Below are 23,933 nucleotides of genomic sequence, written 5' to 3' on the forward strand. Positions count from 1 at the left end.
TTATTATCCCCATTTTAGAGATCGAGAAACCACAGAAAGATCAGAAAAGTAAAATAATTTGCCCCAGGGCCACATCCATGATGGAGCCTGAATTTAAACCTGGATATGATGCCAAATCCCATGGACTTAACCACTGGACTGCCTGCCTACCCTCTCAAGGAACTGCTAAGGTTGTCATAAAGACTTGACTGTATAGACAGTTGCTTCAAGAGAGGGAAAAGGCAAGAGGATTTGGAGCACAGATTTATTTGCTAAATTTGCTAAAATTGGAAGACGGAACTATTGTATTCTAGTTATTGAGTAGAGGTATACCATATTCAATATATTTCTCTACTCTACAAACTGTCCAGGTGATAAAGGGGCCTAGGAAGAGCGACCAGGAAATATCATCTGTGTTTAGGTCATAGGCAAATCACAGGATGAATATTTGCCTCCTCTTTCTCCTACATCCAGTCTCTCTTTTGATGAGAAGAAGAATAACCTCATTCTGAATCAATGAAAAGACTTCCGTCTTCTTGCCACTGGATATATGTTATCTGCACTTACAGAATTGAAAGTGTGCATCAAAGGAGCATTCTCTTGGGATGAAAGGTAATGAGATAAAATGAAAGAGAATGGGTAGTTTTAAAATCATGGAGACCTAGGATCAAATCCTGGGGTTGATGCTTTTTAGTAGCATAGCCTACTTTACTTCTTTAAGCACCGATTTCTCTTTCTGAAAAATGAGGGTGATCCAAATTACCTCCAGAGTTATAATACAGATATAATGCATGTAATACAGATAAACTCATGACACTAAGAGGCATAAAACAAATGAAGTCTTTTCACCTCTTGTATTTGCCCAAGAGCTCTTCCTTTCCCTTTCCTTCTCCTCTCCTCTCTTCTCCTCTCCCTTCCCTCTCTCCTCCCCTCCCCTTCCCTCCCTCTTTTTCTATCCCCTCTTCTCCCTTTTGTTTTCCTTATCTTATTTTTTTTCTGTACCAGCAGTTTTTCACAAGCCCTAGAGTTTTGTATATGTATATTGTTGCTGCAACTATGTATAAATGCAACTGATTCTTTGCATTCATTTATATGCTGGTATAAGTGTTTCATCCTCACAAGTTTTATAGGGGAAGTCTGGATGCTGGTGGAGCAGTGAGAAAGAAGAACTTATTTTACCTCTGACTTGAGCACTGAAAAGATACACCTTCACCACTGTTGCAACTCCATACTTCTAAGAACTGGTGAGTTGAAGAACATTGTGTCTCCATTAAAGAAGATATATTGTAAAACATAGCTAATGATGAGACAGCAACAACAACAAAAATAGAAAAAGGATCTACTATGTAACTGCTTCCTAAGTATTTTCCCTTTAAGGAGATTTTTAGATACAGCTTTTCTGTGGTTAGACACTGTGAGAAAATATTGTTGGAAACTCCAAGGGTGATGTAAGTCATTGGGTATATTTTAGAGCTGGATTTCATCATCAGCTAGCTTGTCACTGCCATCTTATAAATGTGTTTTTGTACTAACTCCGTTGCCCCAGGTAGTCACGTGCCTCTGTAAGAAATCTCTCAGCTGTGGCCTTCTCTTGGAGGGAGGGAGCTGGCCAAAGGGTGCATATCAACCAAAGCTCTTCATTATATTGGCCTAATTGATCCTACATTTCTTAGCAAATCTCTCTTTCTCCTTCTCTTTTGCATAACTCCAGTGGAATCATTTCCACTGAATTACATGGAAGAGTCTGTTCATGGGGCTAGCCTGGCAGTTAGGTTCTCTGTTGGATTTTTAGCTTTCACAATTTCGTAATTTGCATATATTCTTTTCTTGGAGGCATATTTCATTCTTGGGTCCTTTAAAGAGTTAAATGTCTTTAATTGCCTCTTTTAAGGTTTTACTGTGTTTTTTTTTTTTTTCTGGATAATTTTTGGGGATATATCTAGTAACCAATCCCTGTCAGGGAAGCAGTAGGACAAATAAATGAATTTTGAACCACCTTGGTTGATGGAATAAGATATTTGAGAGAACATTGGAGAAGTGAGGGGGTTGGAGGGGGATATATTAAAATGTTCTATTACTCTTGCCCTAACTCTACCCCTTTGTCATTTTGGTGGCCATTTTTTTTCTGGCTGCGTTGGGTCTTTGTTGCTGGGCACGGCTTTCTCTAGTTGCGGGGAGTGGGGGTTACTATTCCCCTTGCAGTTCACGGGCTTCTCATTGCGGTGGCTTCTCTTGTTGTGGAGCACGGGCTCTAGGTGTGCCAGCTTCAGTAGTTGCAGCACGTGGGCTCAGTAGTTGTGGCTCACGGGCTCTAGAGAGCAGGCTCAGTAGTTGTGGCACATGGGCTTAGTTGCTCTGTGGCATGTGGGATCTTCCCGGACCAGGGATTGAACCTGTGTCCCCTGCATTGGCAGGTGGATTCTTAACCACTGTGCCACCAGAGAAGTCCTTGGTGGCCATTTGACCTGAAGAAATATTAATTACAAATCTAGTCTTATTTGAAAATGAAAATCATAACAGTGTTTACCTCATAGGGATACTGCAAGATTCAAATGAAATAATTTGTATAAGAGGTGTGGCACTATGTTTTCCATTCTATAAGGGCTCAGTAAATATCAGCTATCCAACTATTACTACCCTCAATTCTGAATTCCTATTGTTCAAATCTTCCCCAGTTGGAGTTTTAAAATAAAATCTAATAACTAGGCTAATATGCTATGTGGTTCTTCTAGGGTTCAAGCATTACTGTGAAGGATATTAGAAACCTTTCCTGAGTCAGTACTGCTTTTGAGGATAAAATTGGGATACCTATTTGGAATGTATTTAACTCCAAAGAAATGGTCTGAGGTAACTGGTGGGAGATAGGACACAAAAACCTTTTAGACATCCTAATTGAATTAATCCTAATTGAATAAAATTCCTGAACAGCTCATTGCCACATCTGAAGAACAATTTGGGTCTAAATGAGACTGACCAGAGAATATAGGAAAAGTTCCTTCCTGCTCTTTTAAAATATATTTGTTTATATATTGAAATATAGATGATGCACAATATGTTAGTTTCAGGTGTACAACATAGTGATGTAACATTTACATACATTATGAAGTAATCAGCATAATGTCTAGTAACCAACTGTCCCCATACGAAGTTATCATAGTATTACTGACAATATTCCCTATGCTGTATATTACATCCCTGCTTATGTATGTCAAAATTTGTACCTCTTAAGCCTCTTTGCCTATGCCTATTTTGCCCAACCCCTCCCCCCTCCCTGGCAACCATCAGTTTGTTCTCTGTATCTATGAGTCTGTTTTCATTTTGCTTGTTTTATCGTTTTTGGTTCTGTTTTTGAATTTTATTTATTTTTTATACAGCACGTACTTCTTAGTTAACTATTTTATACATATTAGTGTATATATGTCAATCCCAGTCTCCCAATTCATCCTACCACTACCACCCCCCCGCCACTTTCCCCCCTTGGTGTCCATATGTTTGTTCTCTACATCTGTGTCTCTATTTCTGCCCTGCAAACTGGTCCATCTGTACCATTTTTCTAGGTTCCACATATATGCGTTAATATACGATAATTGTTTTTCTCTTTCTGACTTACTTCACTCTGTATGACAGTCTCTAGATCCCACCACATCTCTACAAATGACCCAATTTCATTCCTTTTTACGGCTGAGTAATATTCCATTGTATATATGTACAACATCTTCTTTATCCATTCGTCTGTTGATGGGCATTTAGGTTGCTTCCATGACCTGGCTATTGTAAATAGTGTTGCATTGAACATTGTGGTACATGACTCTTCTTGAATTGTGGTTTTCTCAGGGTATGTGCCCAGCAGTGGGATTTCTGAGTCATATGGTAATTTTATTTTTAGTTTTTTAAGGAACCTCCATACTGTTCTCCATAGTGGCTGTATCAATTTACATTCCCACCAACAGTGCAAGAGGGTTCCCTTTTCTCCACACCCTCTCCAGCATTTGTTGTTTGTAGATTTTCTGATGATGCCCATTCTAACTGGCGTGAGGTGATACCTCATTGTAGTTTTGATTTGCATTTCTCTAATAATTCGTGATGTTGAGCAGCTTTTCATGTGCCTCTTGGCCATCTGTAGGTCATCTTTGGAGAAATGTCTATTTAGGTCTTCTGCCCATTTTTTGATTGGGTTTGTTTTTTTAATATTGAGCTGCATGAGCTGTTTATATATTTTGGAGATTAATCCTTTGTCCGTTGATTCGTTTGCAAATATTTTCTCCCATTCTGAGGGTTGTCTTTTCATCTTGTTTGTAGTTTCCTTTGCTTTGCAAAACTTTTTAAGTTTCATTAGGTCCATTTTGTTTATTTTTGTTTTTATTTCCATTACTCTAGGAGGTGGATCAAAAAAGATCTTGCTGTGATTTATGTCAAAGAGTGTTCTTCCCATGTTTTCCTCTAAGAGTTTTATAGTGTCCGGTCTTACATTTAGGTCTCGAATCCATTTTGAGTTTATTTTTGTGTATGGTGCTAGGGAGTGTTCTAATTTCATTCTTTTACATGTAGCTGTCCAGTTTCCCCAGCACCACTTATTGAAGAGACTGTCTTTTCTCCATTGTATATCCTTGCCTCATTTGTCATAGATAAGTTGACCATAGGTGCATGGGTTTATCTTTGGGCTTTCTATTCCGTTCCATTGATCTATATTTATGTTTTTGTGCCAGTACCATATTGTCTTGATTACTGTAGCTTTGTAGTATAGTCTGAAGTCAGGGAGTCTGATTCCTCTAGCTCCCTTTTTCCCCTTCAAGAATGCTTTGGCTATTCGGAGTCTTCTGTGTCTCCATACAAATTTTAAGATTTTTTGTTCTAGTTCTGTAAAAAATGCCACTGGTAATTTGATAGGGATTGCATTGAATCTGTAGATTGCTTTGGGTAGTATAGTCATTTTCACAATACTGATTCTTCCAATCCAAGAACATGGTATATCTCTCCATCTGTTTGTGTCATCTTTAATTTCTTTCATCAGTGTCTTATAGTTTTCTGAGTACAGGTCTTTTATCTCCTTAGGTAGGTTTATTCCTAGGTATTTTATTCTCTGTTTCAATGGTAAATGGGAGTGTTTCCTTAATTTCTCTTTCAGATTTTTCAGCATTAGTGTATAGGAATGCAAGAAATTTCTGAGCATTAATTTTGTATCCTGCTACTTTACCAAATTCATTGATTAGCTGTAGTAGTTTTCTCGTGGCACCTTTAGGATTCTCTACGTATAGTATCATATCATCCGCAAACAGTGACAGTTTTACTTCTTGTTTTCCAATTTGTATTCCTTTTATTTCTTTTTCTCCTCTGAATGCCGTGGCTAGGACTTCCAAAACAATGTTGAATAATAGTGGTGAGAGTGGACATCCTTGTCTTGCTCCTGATCTTAGAGGAAATGCTTTCAGTTTTTTACCACTGAGAATGATGTTTGCTGTGGGTTTGTTGTATATGGCCTTTATTATGTTGAGGTAGGTTCCTTCTATGCCCACTTTCTGGAGAGCTTTTTTTTTAATCATAAATGGGTGTTGAATTTTGTCAAAAGCTTTTTCTGCATCTACTGAGATGATCATATGGTTTTTATTCTTCAATTTGTTAATATGGTGTATCACATTGACTGATTTGCATATATTGAAGAATCCTTGCATCCCTGGGATAAATCCCACTTGATCATGGTGTTTGATCCTTTTAATGTGTTGTTGGATTCTGTTGGCTAGTACTTTGTTGAGGATTTTTGCATCTATATTCATCAGTGATATTTGATATTGATACTACAAAAATACATTTTTTTGTAGTATCTTTGTCTAGTTTTGTTATCAGGGTGATGGTGGCCTCATAGAATGAGTTTGGGAGTGTTCCTTCCTCTGCTATTTTTTGGAAGAGTTTGAGAAGGATGGGTGTTAGCTCTTCTCTAAATGTTTTATAGAATTCACCTGTGAAGCCATCTGGTCCTGGACTTTTGTTTGCTGCAAGATTTTTTTTTTTTTTTTTTTTTTTTTTTTGTGGTACGCAGGCCTCTCACTGTTGTGGCCTCTCCCGTTGCAAAGCACAGGCTCCAGACGTGCAGGCTCAGCGGCCATGGCTCATGGGCCCAGTCGCTCCACAGCATGTGGGATCTTCCTGGACCGGGGCACAAACCTGCGACCCCTGCATCGGCAGGCGGACTCTCAACCAGTGTGCCACCAGGGAAGCCCTGCTGGAGGATTTTTAATCACAGTTTCAATATCATTACTTGTGACTGGTCTCTTCATATTTTCTATTTCTTCCTGGTTCAGTCTCGGAAGGTTGTGCTTTTCTAAGAATTTGTCCATTTCTTCCAGGTTGTCCATTTTATTGGCGTAGAGTTGCTTGTAGTAGTTTCTTACAATGCTTTGTATTTCTGCGGTGTCCATTGTTAACTTCTCCTTTTTCATTTCTAATTTTATTGATTTGAGTCCTCTCCCTCTTTTTCTTGATGAGTCTGGCTAAAGGTTCATCCATGTTGTTTATCTTCTCAAAGAATCAGCTTTTAGTTTTATTGATCTTTGCTATTGTTTTCTTTGTTTCTATTTCATTTATTTCTGCTCTTTATGGTTTCTTTCCTTCTACTAACTTTCGGTTTTTTTGTTCTTCTTTCTGTAGTTCCTTTAGGTGTAAGGTTAGATTGTTTATTTGAGATTTTTCTTGTTTCTTGAGTTAGGTTTGTATTGCTATAAACTTCCCTCTAAAGCTGCTTTTGCTGCATCCCATAGGTTTTGGATCATCATGTTTTTGTTGTAATTTGTCTCTAGGTATTTTCTGATTTCTTCTTTGATTTCTTCAGTGATCTCTTTGTTATTTAGAAACGTGTTGTTTAGCCTCCACAGGTTTGTGTTTTTTATGTTTTTATCCCTGTAATTGATTTCTAATCTCACAGCATTGTCGGAAAAGTTGCTTGATATCATTTCAATTTTCTTAAATTTACTGAGGCTTGATTTGTGACCCAAGATGCGATCTATCCTGGAGAATGTTCTGTGTGCACTTGAGAAGAAAGTGTAATCTGCTGGTTTTGGATGGAATGTCCTATAAATATCAATTAAATCTATCTGTTCTATTGTGTCATTTAAAGCTTGTGTTTCCTTATTAATTTTCTGTCTGCATGACCTGTCCATTGGTGTAAGTGAGGTGTTAAAGTCCCCCACTATTATTGTGTTACTGTCAATTGAGGTGGTCCTGTGTTGGGTGCGTATATATTTATAATTGTTGTATCTTCTCCTTGGATTGATCACTTGCTCATTATGTAGTGTCCTTCCTTGTCTCTTGTAACATTCTTTATTTTAAAGTCTATTTTATCTGATATGAGTATGGTCAGTCAAGCTTTCTTTTGATTTCCATTTGCATGGAATCTCTTTTTCCATCCCCTCACTTTCAGTCTGTATGTGTCCTTAGGTCCTAAGTGGGTCTCTTGGAGACAGCATATAGATTGGTCTGGTTTTTGTATCCATTCAGCGAGCCTGTGTCTTTTGGTTGGAGCATTTAATCCATTTATGTTTAAGGTAATTATTGATATGCCTGTTCCTATTACCATTTTCTTAATCGTTATGGGTTTGTTTTTGTAGGTCCTTTTCTTCTCTTGTGTTTCCCACTTAGAGAAGTTCCTTTAGCATTTGTTGTAGAGCTGGTTTGGTGGTGCTGAATTCTCTTAGCTTTTGCTTGTCTGTAAAGCTTTTGATTTCTCTGTCGAATCTGAATGAGATTCTTGCTGGGTAGAGTAATCTTGGTTGTAGGTTCTTCCCTTTCATTACTTTAAATATATTGTGCCACTCCCTTCTGGCTTGTAGAGTTTCTGCTGGGAAATCAGCTGTTAACCTTATGGGAGTTCCCTTGTATGTTATTTGTCATTTTTCCCTTGTTGCTTTCAATAATTTTTCTTTGTCTTTAATTTTTGTCAATTTGATTACTATGTGCCTTGGTGTGCTTCTCCTTGGGTTTATCCTGCCTGGGACTCTCTGCGCTTCCTGGACTTGGGTGGCTATTTCCTTTCCCATGTTACGGAAGTTTCCGACCATAATCTATTCAAATATTTTCTCGGGTCCTTTCTCTCTCTCTTCTCTTTCTGGGACCCCTATAATGTGAATGTTGTTGTGTTTAATATTGTCCCAGAGGTCTCTTAGGCTGTCTTCATTTCTTTTCATTCTTTTTTCTTTATTCTGTTCCACAGCAGTGAATTCCACCATTCTGTCTTCCAGGTCACTTATCCATTCTTCTGCATCAGCTATTCTGCTATTGATTCCTTCGAGTGTATTTTTCATTTCAGTTATTGTATTGTTCATCTCTGTTTGTTTGTTCTTTAATTCTTCTATGTGTTTGTTCATTAATTCTTCTAGGTCTTTGTTAAACACTTCTTGCATCTTCTCAATCTTTGCCTCCATTCTTTTTCCAAGGTCCTGGATCATCTTCACTATCATTATTCTGAATTCTTTTTCTGGAAGGTTGCCTATCTCCACTTCATTTAGTTGTTTTCCTGGGGTTTTATCTTGTCCCTTCATCTGGTACATAGTCCTCTGCCTTTTCATTTTGTCTATCTTTCTGTGAATGTAGTTTTCCTTCCATAGCCTGCAGAATTGTAGTTCTCCTTGTTTCTGCTGTCTGCCCTCTGGTGGATGAGGCTATCTAAGAAGCTTGTGCAAGCTTCCTGATGGGAGGGACTGGTGGTGGGTAGAGCTGGATGTTGCTCTGGTGGGCAGAGCTCAGTAAAACTTTAATCCGCTTGTCTGCTGATGGGTGGGGCTAGGTTCCCTCCATGTTGGTTGTTTGGCCTGAGGCGACCCAGCACTGGAGCCTACCCGGCTCTTTGGTGGGGCTAATGGTGGACTCTGGGAGGGCTCACACCAAGGGGTGCTTCCCAGAACTTCTGCTGCCAGTGTCCTTGTCCCCATGGTGACACACAGCCACCCCCTGCCTCTGCAGGAGGTCCTCCAACACTAGCAGGTAGGCCTGGTTCAGTCTCCTATGGGGTCACTGCTCCTTCCACTGGGCCCCGATGCACACACTAATTTGTGTGTGCCCTCCAAGAGTGGAGTCTCTGTTTCCCCCAGTCCTGTCAAAGTCCTGCAATCAAATCCCGTTAGCCTTCAAAGTGTGATTCTCTAGGAATTCCTCCTCCCTTTGCTGGACCCCCAGGTTGGGAAGCCTGACATGGGGCTCAGAACCTTCACTCCAGTGGGTGGACTTCTGTGGTATACGTGTTCTCCAGTTTTTGAGTCACCCACCCAGCAGTTCTGGGATTTGATTTGATTGTTATTGCACCCCTCCTACCATCTCATTGTGGCTTCTCCTTTGTCTTTGGGTGTGGGGTATCTTTTTTTGGTGTGTTCCAGTGTCTTTCTGTCAATGATTGTTCAGCAGTTAGTTGTGATTCCAGTGCTCTCGCAAGAGGGAGTGAGTGCACATCCTTCTACTCCACCATCTTCAAACAATCTCTGCCTTGTTTGTTTTTTAGATTCCACATATGACTGACATCATGGGGTATTTGTCTTTCTCTGACTTATTTCTCTTACCATAATACCTTATAGATCCATCCTTGTTGTTGCAAATAACAAGATTTCATTTTTTATGGCTGAGTAATATTTCTCTCTCTGTGTGTGTATGTATGTATGAAGGTGTATATGTGTGTGTGTGTGTGTGTGTGTGTGTGTGTATCACATCTTCTTTATCCATTCTTCTATTGGTGGACACTTATATTGCGTCCATAACTTGGCTATTGTAAATAATGCTACAATGAACATAGAGGTGCATATACCTTTTCGAATTAGTGTTTTTGTTTTCTTTAGGTAAATACCCAGAAGTGAAATTGCTGGATCATATGGTAGTTCTATTTTTAATTTTTTAAGAATCTCCATACTGTTTTCCATAGCAGTTACAACAATTAACAATCCCATCAACAGCGGTCAAGTGTTCCCTTTTCTCCACACCCTCACCAACACTTGTTATCTTTTGTCTTCTTGATAACAGCCATCCTGACAGGTGTGAGGTGATATCTCATAGTAGTTTTGATTTGCATTTCCCTGATGATTAGTGATGTTGAGCATATTTTCATGTGTCTGTTGGCCATGTGTATGTCTTTTTTGGAAAAATGTTTATTTAGATTCCCTGCCCAGTTTTTAATCGGGTTGTTTGTTTTTTTGCTATTGAGTTGTATGAGTTTAAAAATATATATATTTTGGATATTAACCCCATATTGAACATATTGTTTGCAAATATCTTCTCTTATTCAGTAGGTGGCTTTTTCATTTTATTGATGCTTTCCTTTGCTGAGCAAAAGCTTTTTAGTTTGATGTAGTACTATTTGGTTATTTTTGCTTTTGTTTCTTTTGACTGAGGAGACATATCCAAAAAAATATTGCTAAGACAAATGCCAAAGAGTGTACTGCCTATGTTTTCTCCTAGGAGTTTTATGGTTTCAGTTCTTACATTTGTCTTTAATCCATTTTGAGTTTATTTTTGTGTATGCTGTGAGAAAGTAGTCCAGTTTCATTCTTTTGCATGTAACTGTCCAGTTTTTCCAACACCGCTTATTAAAGAGGCTGTTTTTTTCCCATTGTGTAGTCTTGCCTCCTTTGTTGCAGGTTAATTGATCATGTAAGTGTGGGTGTATTTCTGGGACTCTTTCCTGTTCTGTCTAAAGACAAACCTCTGCGGCATTTACCCAAGAAATGCAGCTTTTCAGAACTGAGTGTAAGTCCCACAGGTCCTTTACCCATGAAGCTCCTTTTCCCTCTCCGTTTAGAACTCTTCCCTCATACCACTCCCTCTATGTGGGCCTCCAGTAACTGTCAGCTCTTATACAAAGGGCCACACAAGGACTGCCCCTCCAACCAGCCAGAGCACACAGGCCAACTTTTAATAGTAACTGCAAAAAGTTGGGGCAAAAGAGAAACATAATTTCCTTCACAGAGCTGTAATGGCTCTGATTAAGACCAAGGGCCTTGAAGTCAGACAGACCTGAATTTAAATATTAGTTCAAACAATAAATTTCTTTCTTTTTTTTTTTTTTTTGAGTTCAGCAAGAGAAACAGTTTTATTTCCTGATTTTTAAATCCAGGGCTATGAGTTTAAATACATTTCAATTTATAATGTGTTGGAAGGTTTTACATAATGTATTTTTTTAACATCTTTATTGGAGTATAATTCCTTTCCTAAACTTAGGCATAGTGTATCATGTTATTAAATAATACATATTTCATGGGATTGTAATGAAGAGGAAGTGAAGTAATATTTGTAAAGTGCTTCACAGATTGGCCAGCATATAGTAAACATTTAATAATCAACAGCTAGTGTTATTTTTTCCTCAAAATATTTTGTCTGCCAGCAATCATGAAATTCAGTCTTGTATAGATTCCATGACTAGGACTTGGAGAAGAAAAATGGTCTGAACAATTTAGACAATTATCTTTTCCCTGTAGAATCAAGGGAGGCATTTTTGTTCTTAAATATCCAATTGTCCATGTCACTTTTCTTATCCAGGTACTTGCCAGATCTACACCTCACTTTTATGCAACTGGAAAACATTTAAAAAGTTGTATGTACACACACATACACACACCGCTTAAGTATTATATATGAATATACCTTCTATAACATTTTGCTCATCTGTTCTCTCCTATGACTGTAACCCTCTGAGACAGGTTTTATATTATCTCATTTTATGATTAAAGGAAAAGGGAAGCAACTTGGCCAGGCTAAAGGCCTTGCAGTTGATTAGGGACAGAACTGGGGTATCCTGACCCCTTTCTAGTTTTTCTTCCTTTGTACTGCTCTGATGACCATAGAAATGAAATACACTAGAACTTGGATACCAAAGAAGTTTCGGCTGACAGGTAACCAAAGGAAACAGCATGGCTGAAATCCAGTTAAAAGTTAAAATCCTGTTGGGCAATGTCTCTTTCACTGACAACAGGAATTGCTGTCATATCCCCATCTAGCCACTTTGCAAACAGCGGGAATGTTAGCGTGAGCTCATGGTGAACAGTGAATGCTTCCTAAGGGAGCAGTGATTGCTTTGGCTGGGTTCTGCTGTAGCAGCTTCCTGGTGATGAAGAGACTGTAGTCAGACAATTGGAGGCGGGAACCATTTTCTAATAATCACCTCAGGCTTTTGGCACCTAATTCTCTGGCACTGTCTAGGGAAGCTTTTTATGTTATTTCATGCTACTTGTCAAGTCAAGCTGCTTGTCTAATTTTGCTGGGAAATGTGACACTGCCGGTCAAATCGCTCACCACAGTGAGATCCAGTGCGTGCCTTGCAAAGTGCTCAGAGGGTTCTGATCGTCTCTGACAAGCATACGGCGGAGAGAAATTGTTTTAAATGGCCCCAGTTTACACAGTTTTTCCATCAGTGGTTCCATGGTGTTTTGAAATCAGGTTGTGGTCCTGAGTTAATGACACAAGGAAACACTTTGATGCTCGTATTGCCTACTTGGTTTTTTTGAACCTCACATGGACTGGCTTCATCCTGTCCCCAAGTTCATAAGCCTCTATCTTCCTCTCCGCTTCCTGTGCAGGCTTCCTCTGGTTTGTGGGCTGTGCACTTCATCTTGTTCCTTCAAGGCAAGCACTGAGCCTCTGGTCAAACAGAGTTTCTGTGGTGGCTTCTGCTATCTGCTTATCATCCAATCCCAGGCTCAGGTTTTCCTTCCTTATTTTTTTATACCTGAAATAGCTCTTTTCCAATTTGTCTATAGCTTTCTCTTTCAACTTTCTCCCCCCTCCTCACAGTAATTAAGCAGGGGTTATGCTCCTTCTCCAGATCTTGATTTTGTAATACTTTTATTCCTAAAGAGTTATGTTGATGAGACTAATCTAAGTATGTTAAACTTGGTACTGATCAGGTGACTTCATAAACACTCCTTGACAGTTTTTTGTGAAAGAGCTTGCTTGAAATCTCTGCTAATGTAGCCAAATTTCCTTCTAAAGGCAGTTACATATAATGCCTCTTAAAGGGAATTATCTAAATTTGCAGTTTGGCAGGCTCTTCCTGGGACTCTGGAGGGTTAATAAGTCATGGAGATTACATCTTCATGTGGGAAATATGAAGGCTCCAATGTGGGTAAATACTACTTAAGAAGACCCTACATTACAAGGAAGGTTGGAGATATTCTGGAGACCCATAAAATGCTCCCTTTGTACCAATTATCACAGTGAACTTTCTCCTTCTAGTTTATGTTATATTCACATTGAATCATTCCAGGGATTTTGCTTTTAGCCTGCATATGCCATGTATGTTTCTCATCTGGGTAGATAAACCAGCCTTATAGATTTAAAGGAGATTGCATGAGCTGCTGCTGGGAAGTTTTTCTTGAGTTAGTTAAGAACCTGTGAAACTTAGTCCTTGATATTTCACTAGCTGTCATTTGTAATAAAATCTACTTTAGCCTAGGGTTAAGTGATGACTCTGGTCCTCACAGCATGGTGGGGGATCCTGGGGGTCAAATAAAGGGAAACTCTCTGACTTCCCCACAGACTTATGCTGAGACCTTAATTGAGGGGCTTACTGTTTCTCCCACTAAAAAAACTACAAATTTTAATACTTTCCTCTAACCAAAAATAAAATTATAAGATTGTAATACTCTTCCAGTGCCCTTGAAATTGTCAGAGGCTGCCCGGAGGCTTCCCAAGAGCTGGACTGGCTCTGACTCAGTCACTGTTTCATCCATAGAGCCTTACATGATGCCTGGAGCATACAGAAGGCACTCAGTGAATGAAATGAGTGAATGAAAGGAAAGATAGGACCAGAGTCACATTTTAGCAGCCTAATAATATATTTTCAGGGTAATGTATTTAAAAAGGGACAGTGATAACACATTTCTAAAAGGAGATGAATGGCATATTTAACACTTTCCAAGAAGAAGGAATTCTGCTTCTATCACTTGATCTAGGTTTTCAATTACAGAAACATTGAGAATTCCCTGGGGCTGAATCTTCAATTTTTTTTTTTTTGCGGTACACGGGCCTCTCACTGTTGTGGCCTCTCCCGTTGCGGAGCACAGGCTCCGGACGCACAGGCTCAGCGGCCATGGCTCATGGGCCCAGCCGCCCCGCGGCATGTGGGATCCTCCCGGACCGGGGCACAAACCTGTGTCCCCTGCATCGGCAGGTTGACTCTCAACCACTGTGCCACCAGGGAAGCCCTGGGTGAATCTTTAAGGCAGTTGAAGACCCAGGCTGCCCTTGTGGACATCAATACTCCCATGGAGCACTTTCCATGAAGAAAAGTGTGGGCTTGCTGTCTTTGCATCAAAACTCCTAGAATTTGGCTGAATGCCTGGTTTATCCCAGGACATTAGTCAGCCCACAAATCCCACATTTGTTTATTCAGACCAGAGCAAGTGAATACTGCCATTCTCCCATCTCCTTTGATGGCAAATGCTTTGTTAACCTGAATTGAGTTCTGCAAAACAAAACAAAGTGACTAATCTTTTGGGGGTTTCCCCCTCTCAGGTTCTTGTATGAGCAACTAAATCTATAGACCACAAAGTCCCACGCTGTCGTTTTCCCTCATGCTGCCCTTTTATTCTGATGGCTCCACGTTGTACTTAAGGGAACCAATACCTTCCAGAATGTGGTGGAACTGGCACAACCATTAAGAAAAAGAGGTTACTGGACTTTTTAGTGTAGCAGCAAAGTGGGGCTACGTTGATTATTTACACTTATGTAGTCTACCGCTGGGCATCTGCAAGAATCTTCACCTTGCACTCTCAGAAAGTTTTCTACCTCTGAATATGTGGGTCTGAAAGTGCAGGAAGTAGAAATTTTAACAAAAAGCAACCAGTTTGGATGATCACAAATATTTGGTAGATCTGGCATATGCAACTAAAAAGAATGCATACCTTAATCACTAGGCTATTTGTCTATCTACAAATACGTGTAAAGGCCTAAATTTTTTAGCAAAAGTCTGAGCGTCTAATTTGTAAATTGCTGTTGACCACAAAAGAGTGATTAGTTTCAAAAGAGAACTGTTTTGCAACATGGTGCAAAAAAGAGGAGGGGATAAACGAAATCATAAAAATTAACAGTCATGACATTAAATCCCAGTTGTTTTTATAGCATGTTGCACATGGCAGCTTGGCAAATAATTCTCCCTCATTAAGCTTGTAGAAATTCTATTTGATTTATAAAGTTTTGACTCTGACTGTATTTACCATTGATAACCTGTTTTTCTCTCTCCTCTTCCTCCAACTCTTAGCCAGAACTACTTTCCAGTGACTTCTTTCTACCACACTTCTCCTCAGTGTAAGAGGATGAAAGCACATGATGATATTTGAAGCAAGAAGATTGAAGAATTGCTGGCTGCTAACCCAAGGCTTGGATTAGTACAATCTTTTTAGCTTTTTACTGTGAAGTTCAGGGATCACAAATGTTGTTTCATCCATGGAACTTTTGCAACTTGTTATTTTCATACCTGGGATCTGGGGGAAAGTTTAGTCTAAATGGTTTCTAAAATAGCCATTAGCTCAGGAGATACGCAGCCAATGCATGTGACAGCAGCTTTGCCCACACTACCCTGTTTTTTGGTCATGTAGGTTTTTTTTTTTTTTTTTTTTTTAATGATGTCATTTAAAAACTTTGCTTTTGGGGAATGATTCCCCCCACTATTTTTCTATAGAGGGTCAGGAAAATGTATAAATAATTTCTGGGCTTGGGTGCAGAAGATATACATGCTGACAAACAGAAATCTAAAGTGTTAAAGGAGATTGTCCTTTGAAGAAACTTTTCCAGGCTTGAGTTCTATATTTTTGGATTTGACTCAGTGAAAAATCTTTACTGAGTACCTAGTATATGCCCAGCATTCTGCTGCATTATAGGGGTTGGGGGACTATAGTCCAGTTGGGATACAGGAAGGATGGAGAGAGAATATATATAGTTATAGCACAAGGCAGAATAAGTTATAGTATACAATGGGCTATGGAATATTGTGGAGGAAGAGAGCATTTTTAATTAGTGGAGTCAGGAAATGCATTACCAAGGTGATGGCATTCTTGCTGGGTCATGAAGGATAGATAGGATTTTGGGAGGTGAGGAGCCATTCTAATGCAAGAGAACAATAATAGAAAAAGCCCAGTGGTCCATTGAGGGTAGGAGCAGGGAAATAAAGGGCGGCTGGGTTTATACTGTGATTACTGAGCTGCAGGCACACAGTTGTCCACGCCCTCCTCCTTGAACCACTTTTTAAATATAAATTTATTTATTTATTTATGTTTGGCTGTGTTGGGTCTTCGTTGCTGAGTGTGGGCTTTTCTCAAGTTGCTGTGAGCGGGGGCTACTCCTTGTTGCGGTGTGCGGGCTTCTCACTGCAGTGGCTTCTCTTGTGGCACAGCACGGGCTCTAGGTGTGCGGGCTTCAGTAGTTGTGGCTTGCGGGCTCTAGAGCGCAGGCTCAGTAGTTGTGGCACATGGGCTTAGCTGCTCCGCGGCATGTGGGTTCTTCCCAGACCAGGGCTCGAACCCGTGTCCTCTGCATTGGCAGGTGGATACTTAACCACTGCGCCACCAGGGAAGCCCTGAACCACTGTTTACTCCAGAGTCACAGCATCCTCCTGACTCTGACAGTCTTAACAGCCGTTGCTTCTCAGTCACCTTTCTTGGGTGCTCTTCCTCAGCCTGAGCTCTGCATGTTGAAAGGCTTCAGCATCAGTTTTTTAGCTTTCTTCACCTGAGTTGCTATCATTTAAATATTAAATATTTAACATCTACATGCCAGTAATCTCCAAATCAGTAACTCTCCCCATGACCCATGCCCTGACCTCTAAGCTGTATATCAAATTGTCTACCCAACATCTTCACTTTTGATGGCTAAATATCAGGTTTCTTGATTCTTTGCTTCCCCTCTCTGCTGAAATCCTGCTCAACCACCAGTCTTCTCTATCTTAGTTAATGGGCCTGCCATCCACCGAGTTGCTTAGGTGTCCCCCAAACTAGATGTTATTCTAGATATAACCTTTTCTCTCACCTTCACCATATAATAATGAGTATTTTGAGTCCACCTCTACCCCACCCCAAATAAGTGACTATTGTTTTTTGTTATAAGTTTTATGGTAGTAAGATTTGCCTCTAAATCTACATGAATTATCTTGATAAAAATAAATATTAAATTAAAATATTACTTTCACAGAGATTGTCTCTTGATTCCTTTCCAGAAATTAGCTCATAAGTTATCCAGAAGAGCCATGTATTCTTAAGTTTGCATGTGTATTGGAATTTATTTTTCCCATCTTCTAAAAGAGTCTTCACATTTTCTTGTCTTTCAGACCCAGCTGCTATGGATTAGATACACAAATACATGTCCCTGGGTATGTGTTTCATAGTAAAAATAACAATAATGATGAGAACGATAGTATTACTAATACTATTAATAATTAGCACCTATTAAGACCCACAGGCACTGCAATAAGCATTGTACATTCACTGATGGTTTAAACCTCACAGTGACACTATGGGATGGATACTGTTACTGTCCTCATCTTAGACCTGCCCAAGGCCACACAGCTGGGAAGAGGCAGAGACTCAGGACATGGACCTATTTCTGCCAGACTCCAAAGCCCATGTTTTTAACCAAAAGTAATTTAAAATTCTGAACCACTGAATAGAGGTAGATGCAGCTTCTAGTGCAAAGAATATTTTGGCTGCCACACTCAGGAAGATATAAAGATATAGCTCTAGAAAGATGATACAGTATAAAAAACAGACCTCTTTACATCACCTTTCCATAGGCCTCATGGTGTATTCTTACATAATTTTCAAGGTAACTTCATCTTTGGGGAATGCTGAAAAATTGCCATTCGTTAATGTTTTTTCCTCTAACATTCATCTCTTCTCAGTCTCTCTAATGGACAACTTCACTGACATCAAAAGTGTAAAGAGAGGGGCTTCCCTGGTGGCGCAGTGGTTGAGAGTCCGCCTGCCGATGCAGGGGACACGGGTTCGTGCCCTGGTCCGGGAGGATCCCACATGCCGCGGAGCGGCTGGGCCCGTGACGGGAGAGGCCACAACAGTGAGAGGCCCGCGTACCGCAAAAAAAAAAAAAAAAAAAAAGCAAAAGGCTATTCTCATTCAAGACATATCCTCATCAATGGTCACATTCTGTGATATATTCTCCTTCTATCCAGCATCTATCTGTACCCCTATTTCTTCACTCTGGGCACAAGTGCCACTATTGTCTTTATGTAGAAACTGCCTCAGGAGAGCCTCCTGGACACAGAAGTTCTTTGATTGATTGACTGATTTTGTTTGAGGCTTTAAATTCTTCCCTGGAAGGCTGATTACCCCCTGTGCCTTCTTTCCTTGGGTTTTGGGCCATTCTGCAGTTGGAATAGTCTAATTTGTGCTTCTTGAAGATATCTTTGGCTCTGAGAGCCCCCTGTAAAAGTACTGTCGAATTTTTAGCATGGACTTTGGAAGCAGACGAGTTGGCTCTGCCACCTACTAGTTGTGTGGTATCGTGAAATGTCTTAACCTCTTTCAGCTTTAGTTTCCTTATTTGAACAGGGCTGTTATTCATTATTTGAACAGGGAAGTGATTGGATTTGAGAGAAAGCCAGGAAATAATATTAGTAGAAATTGTTGATGAATTGGGTGAGGCAGAGGGGGGAGGCAAGGATGACTACCAGTTTTCTATCTTGACTAATGGGTGGTGATGCCTTTTACTGAGGAGGAGGTAAGAGAAGCGATGTGTGTGTCTGTGTGTGTGTGAAACAGAGGAAGAGAGAGACAGAGAGAGAGAATAATTTAGGACATGAGGATTTGAGATACTTTCTAGATATATAAGTGGAAATGTTGAGTTAAAGCTTTAATGGTATATAGGCAAGTGATCTGGACTGCTAATAGAGATTTCAAAGTCCTTTGCATAAAAAGATAATTGAAGCTATAGGAGTAGATGAGATACACCTCTGAAAATGAGCAGAGAAGAGAGCTTAGTGTGAGCCTGAGAACTTCTCTATTTAATGGTCTCTAGAGAGAGTAGAGGATTCTTCCAAAAAATTAGCTTTTATGACACCACACTCCCACCTTTTCCTCTTACCTCTCTGGACATCAATTTTTTTTTTCAGTGAAGAAAAAGATTATGTTGCCTACTTAGAGTGAGGGGGCCTCAACAGAGATGTATAGGTTTAAAATAATTACTGAGGAGAGTAGGAAGGAATGTTGATTAAGTGAAAAGACTGAGATATACTGAAGTCTTAAGATTGGAGACCTTATGTTTGTTAGGACATAAATCTGAATGGTTTAACATTTTGCTTAGGAATGCTCAGCCTTTTAGGTACCAAGATGGCATTGATCCTGTGTTGGGAGTTTTCTAGGTGAGGGCAATACAGGAAGAGACATATTTGGATTTGAGGGTGCTGGTGGTGAGTAGGTCAGATAGCCAACTACTTGTAGTCTGCTTGGGGGAAGGTGGATGGACTCTGAGGAAATGAAGACCCAGGAGCTGGAGGACTAAATGAATTTGAAGAGCAGGTGTGTTCAAGCGAGCGTCCTGAGAGCACCGGAGGAAAGACAGCTGGGTCAGAGAATGCAGTGTTTGTAGTTAAAATTTTTGGTGTGGAACCATTCTGGGTGATGACAAGTTTCAGGATGTACCCTGGCAGTGTGGGGAAGTCTAAGTGGAGTGAAGGTGAGAATAGTTATTGTGTATTTGAGGTCAAGGAACAGTAGATTGAAGGTATTGGGTGGATTGCTCCCAAAGACACTGAAGTTTTCTGGAATATAATGGCAGAAGTTGAGTTTGAGGGGAGAAGAGGAGTGTTATGTCTTAAAGAATGTGACCAGGAGGTCAGTAGATGATAGAAATATAGAAGTGTACAAAGTGGTATTGTCAGATGTCAAAGGTACCAGGATGGAACTGTGGTGGTTCTAAAGTGGTATTAAGGAGTAATAAATTTTCACCCCTCTCCTTAGTTCTATGGTAGGTGAAATATAGAGCATAATGTGGGGAGATGCTGTGTTTATTGGTTCTTTCTCTTTTACATAAAGGAAGAAGATTGCAGAGGTTCTAGTGGTTTGAGGAGAGAAGCCAAAGAGAAGAAGTACAGAGCATTAAGGGGTTAAGAACAGGGGAGGTAAACTGACTTTCTTTTGGCATATGAGGATTATAAGAATGGAAGACTTAATTGGAATTAATTGACCACAGACATTCCAAAGGTGGGATTAGTCATAACAAAGATGTCTGAGTGTCTGAGGCGGGATCTGGCCCAGTCATGTGTGGGTGAGCTCACTGTGTGGGAACTGGGACCATAAAGGGTCTGAACATGGGCCCTCTCCTCTATGCAGGATGGAGGATCAGACCTCTTTTCCATGGGGTGGTCTCAAGATGTGTTGAGTGGCCACATGCAGGATAGGTGTCACTTAACATCTGATTTCTAGCCTCACGATAAACCTGGAAGGTGGGCACAGCAATAATGATAATAAAATATTTGCCTTTCTTCTATCCCTGGAGTTGTGAAGATTCAATGCAATCATTTGTGGGAAAGCACTTTAACAACTGTAATCACTATGTGTATGCTGAGTTTTATTGTTACCCACACCTTTGATGTATTTCTCTCTGTGCTTTTCCATGTATCTGTGACATATTCCCTAAGACAATAAGGGCTTCCCTCTGACAAAGCCAAGATTCTTTATTTATAGTGTTAGTTTGGCACTCGGCTGTTTCTCTTTAGTGTTTATGTAGTCTGGATGTGGACTGGCATCTTTCCCTGGACTCTGAGTATCTTCCTCTGCAGCTTCTCATGGCTAGAAGTTCTATCTGTGTCCTTCTATTACAAAGCCCAGACTCGTAGGCCACCCACCAAGTTCCTCACTCCAGTCTGAAGGATGCCTCCAGATCCTGGCTCATTTGCAGAACAGAATTGACTGACACACCCTAAGCAGGGATGTCAATCTAGTCTAGTTTTCCAGATACTTCTTGATGATTTGATAGAAAGGCATGCAACGGAAAGGGGTACTAGACTCTGAGAACTACAGCTTTACAATGTCCAAAGTCTTCTAGACTTTCTTGGAGAGAGGCAGATATGATCCTAACCAAGAAAAAGGCATTCCTTGATTAATACCCTGACTCCCTTTGAAATTTAACCAAGACTGTACTTGACATTATAGACGTCAGATTTTCTTGGAAGCAGAAAGAAGTTCCTGTGATGGAATAGACTTTATTTTTTTGTGTGTCAGGGGGTGTTAATTCCCAAGTAATTTGTTTGCTTCATTCTATCATCACTTTTCTACTGAGTTATTTTTTTCTTTTTCATTACTTGGGATACAAAGACTGCTCTGCAGATGGACTAATGAGCTGCACCTACCTTAATTGTTCAGCGCAGTATAACACACTTGGTCAACTATTAAGAGGGGCACAAATTATTTTTAGTAAAATGTGAGTCAGTCTTGGGAGAAAAAACTAAGCTATACGTTTCCTTTACTCACTTAGTTGACAACACTCCAGAGAACTGACTAGAAGGAGAAGGTATTCTTCTATTCAGTATTTGTTCGTACCCCATCTCTTCATACTGGGCAAAAGGGCCATTTTATAGACTTCATGTAGGAACTGCCTTAGGAGCACACTCTGGACACAGAAATCTCTGAACTATCACTGATTTTTTTTAAGGCTTTTTAGGCTTTCCTGGAAGGCTAATTACCCTAGTGCCTTCTTTCTTTGATAGCTCATATTGAATTCTCTCCAGCTTTCTGATTTTATCCATTTGAATCAACCGCAAGTTCTTTTTTTTTTTTTTTTGTGGTACGCGGGACTCTCACTGTTGTGGCCTCTCCCGTTGCGGAGCACAGGCTCCGGACACGCAGGCCCAGCGGCCATGGCTCACGGGCCCAGCCGCTCCGTGGCATGTGGGATCTTCCCGGACCGGGGCACGAACCCGCGTCACCTGCATCGGCAGGCGGACTCTCAACCACTGCGCCACCAGGGAAGCCCAACCCCAAGTTCTTTTACGTCTCTAGAATTTGTACCATCTGGGGGATGAAGGGTTGACATCTACCAAGTAAACATTAATTTGTTTAAATTCTTGTTCAACTTACATTTTCTGCTTTGGTACTTCTACTTTCCTGGCTTCTTGAGAATTTCCAAAAACCTACGCTTATCTTTTGTCATGTCACTTTGAGCTCCATGGGGTGTCCCCATCAAAGCATAGGGAGGAGAGGTTTTTTGTTTGTTTGTTTGTTTTTTTACAGTCCCCCTCTGCAGAGCCAGCTTCTGGAAGAAAAACTCCAATTACTAAGATAAACACATTTTTTGATCTTTCTTTCTTTCTTTTTTTTTTTTTTTGGTAGGCCAGTGGAAATTTAATACAGGAGTGTTTTTTTGGTAGAATTGTACAGTCTCTAATATTCAGATGGCGACTAGCATTATTTTTCTTACTGTAAGAAAACAGATCTGTAATGTATCTTCTATTCAGGAGACAGGACTTAATCATTGTCATCTTTGGTACTTAGTGGTGCTGCCAAGGCAGTGTGGTCAGAATGAGGATGGAATGTTAAATAAAAGAAAATTGGGAGAACATGAGCTCTGTTGAGTCATGTAAGCAACTATCTCAGCTTCCTCACCTAACACAGCACCAAAATGTGTTACTGCAATTACAGAGTGCTGATTTAAAGGGAAGATGAAAAGGTAAATACACAAACACAAGCAGCTATGCATCTAGGAAGGATGTGAAGAGCTGAGATATGAAGGCAGGATAAAGCATCTCTTTTAAACTCTACAGCCCGCAGCGGTAAGCATGGTGCTGGCCCCATAGCAGGGGTTCCATAATGTTTGTTGATTGACCTGTTTTTTGAAAGAATACTATAATGTACAAAGCAAAGAGCCTCCAAATGTCTTTATAAATCTTAAGAAACAGGCCTTTACTTTCCATATTCAGCTACAAAACACAAGTTTGAATTCAGAGTATATTTTGGGTTGCAGGTAAAGAAGGTAAAATGAATCAATGAAATCTGAAAATATTCAAAGGCTGTCTTTTCTCCCCAATTCAGGAATTCGAATTTCCTTTTGTTTCATCAACCTATTGTTTTCTGACTCGAACAAGACAACCATAATTTATTGAGCAGGAACCATGACTTGTTGGACTTTGCAGTCCCCAAGCATATCATAGTCCGGTGCCTGGTACATAACAGGGAATTACTATATATTGAAATGTTAGTTTTGGTTTCACTTTTTCTTCCTTTCCCAGATAGTCCCCCTTTTTGCTATTTGTGTAAGAGAACTTTCTCTTAATTCTCCCCAAATTTAATAAGACTACTCCATGCTCCCATTTTCTTGTTCACATCTGTGAACAAGACAGAAAGGATCCTGGCCTTCATGGACTTTACAATCAATCCAGGAAGGCAAACACTGAACAAATAACTATAGGTGTGACAAGTGTTAGGGAAGGTAAAGTTCTAGATGCGAGGAGGTATAATTGAGTCCAGGAGATCGTGGGAGGTATTCCCGGAGAACTGTGAGCTGAAGGAAAACAAGATTTGACTAGGTGAAACGGAGGGATCAGAAAGGCAGTGAGAGAAGTGCGTTCCAGGCAGATGGGACAGTATGCTCCAAGCCTGGATTTGAGCGAGAGCATGATTTGTTCAAGGAACCTGAAAGGTGGAGCCTCTAGAACAGGAGCGTGAGGGCGAACTCTTAAGAGACCTCTATTGGACTCTTTTCCAGTGGTGTAGTGGGTGGTCTCTAAGTGGATTTGTAATCACAATAGTATCAGTATTACAACACCAAATGAGCTCTTTTGGTAGATGTAGATGATTTTGGAATTTGTTTGTTTGTTTGTTTTCCCAGGTCATGGTCAGTGAGTCAAGCAAATGAAACATCATTGAGCTTAGATAGTATATCCCACTAAATTCCTTGGTTCCTTAAGTTCCAAGGCAGGCAGTAAACTGGTGGTCAATCTATTAATTGAGGTCTAAGAAGTAATAGCCACACCCAAGTCAGTACTGCAA

At 40.1% G+C, this 23,933-nt stretch overlaps 1 long non-coding RNA gene across 1 annotated transcript; it reads left to right on the plus strand.

The window, feature by feature from the left end:
* Positions 1–458: 458 nt before the first annotated feature.
* Positions 459–17,124, plus strand: LOC115839012 (uncharacterized). Its single transcript, XR_004033867.3, has 3 exons — positions 459–591; positions 1,102–1,223; positions 15,203–17,124. It is a non-coding gene; the product is annotated as an uncharacterized lncRNA (long non-coding RNA).
* Positions 17,125–23,933: the final 6,809 nt, after the last annotated feature.

This window comes from Globicephala melas, chromosome 6, assembly GCF_963455315.2.
Source record: "Globicephala melas chromosome 6, mGloMel1.2, whole genome shotgun sequence".
Taxonomy (NCBI): domain Eukaryota; kingdom Metazoa; phylum Chordata; class Mammalia; order Artiodactyla; family Delphinidae; genus Globicephala; species Globicephala melas.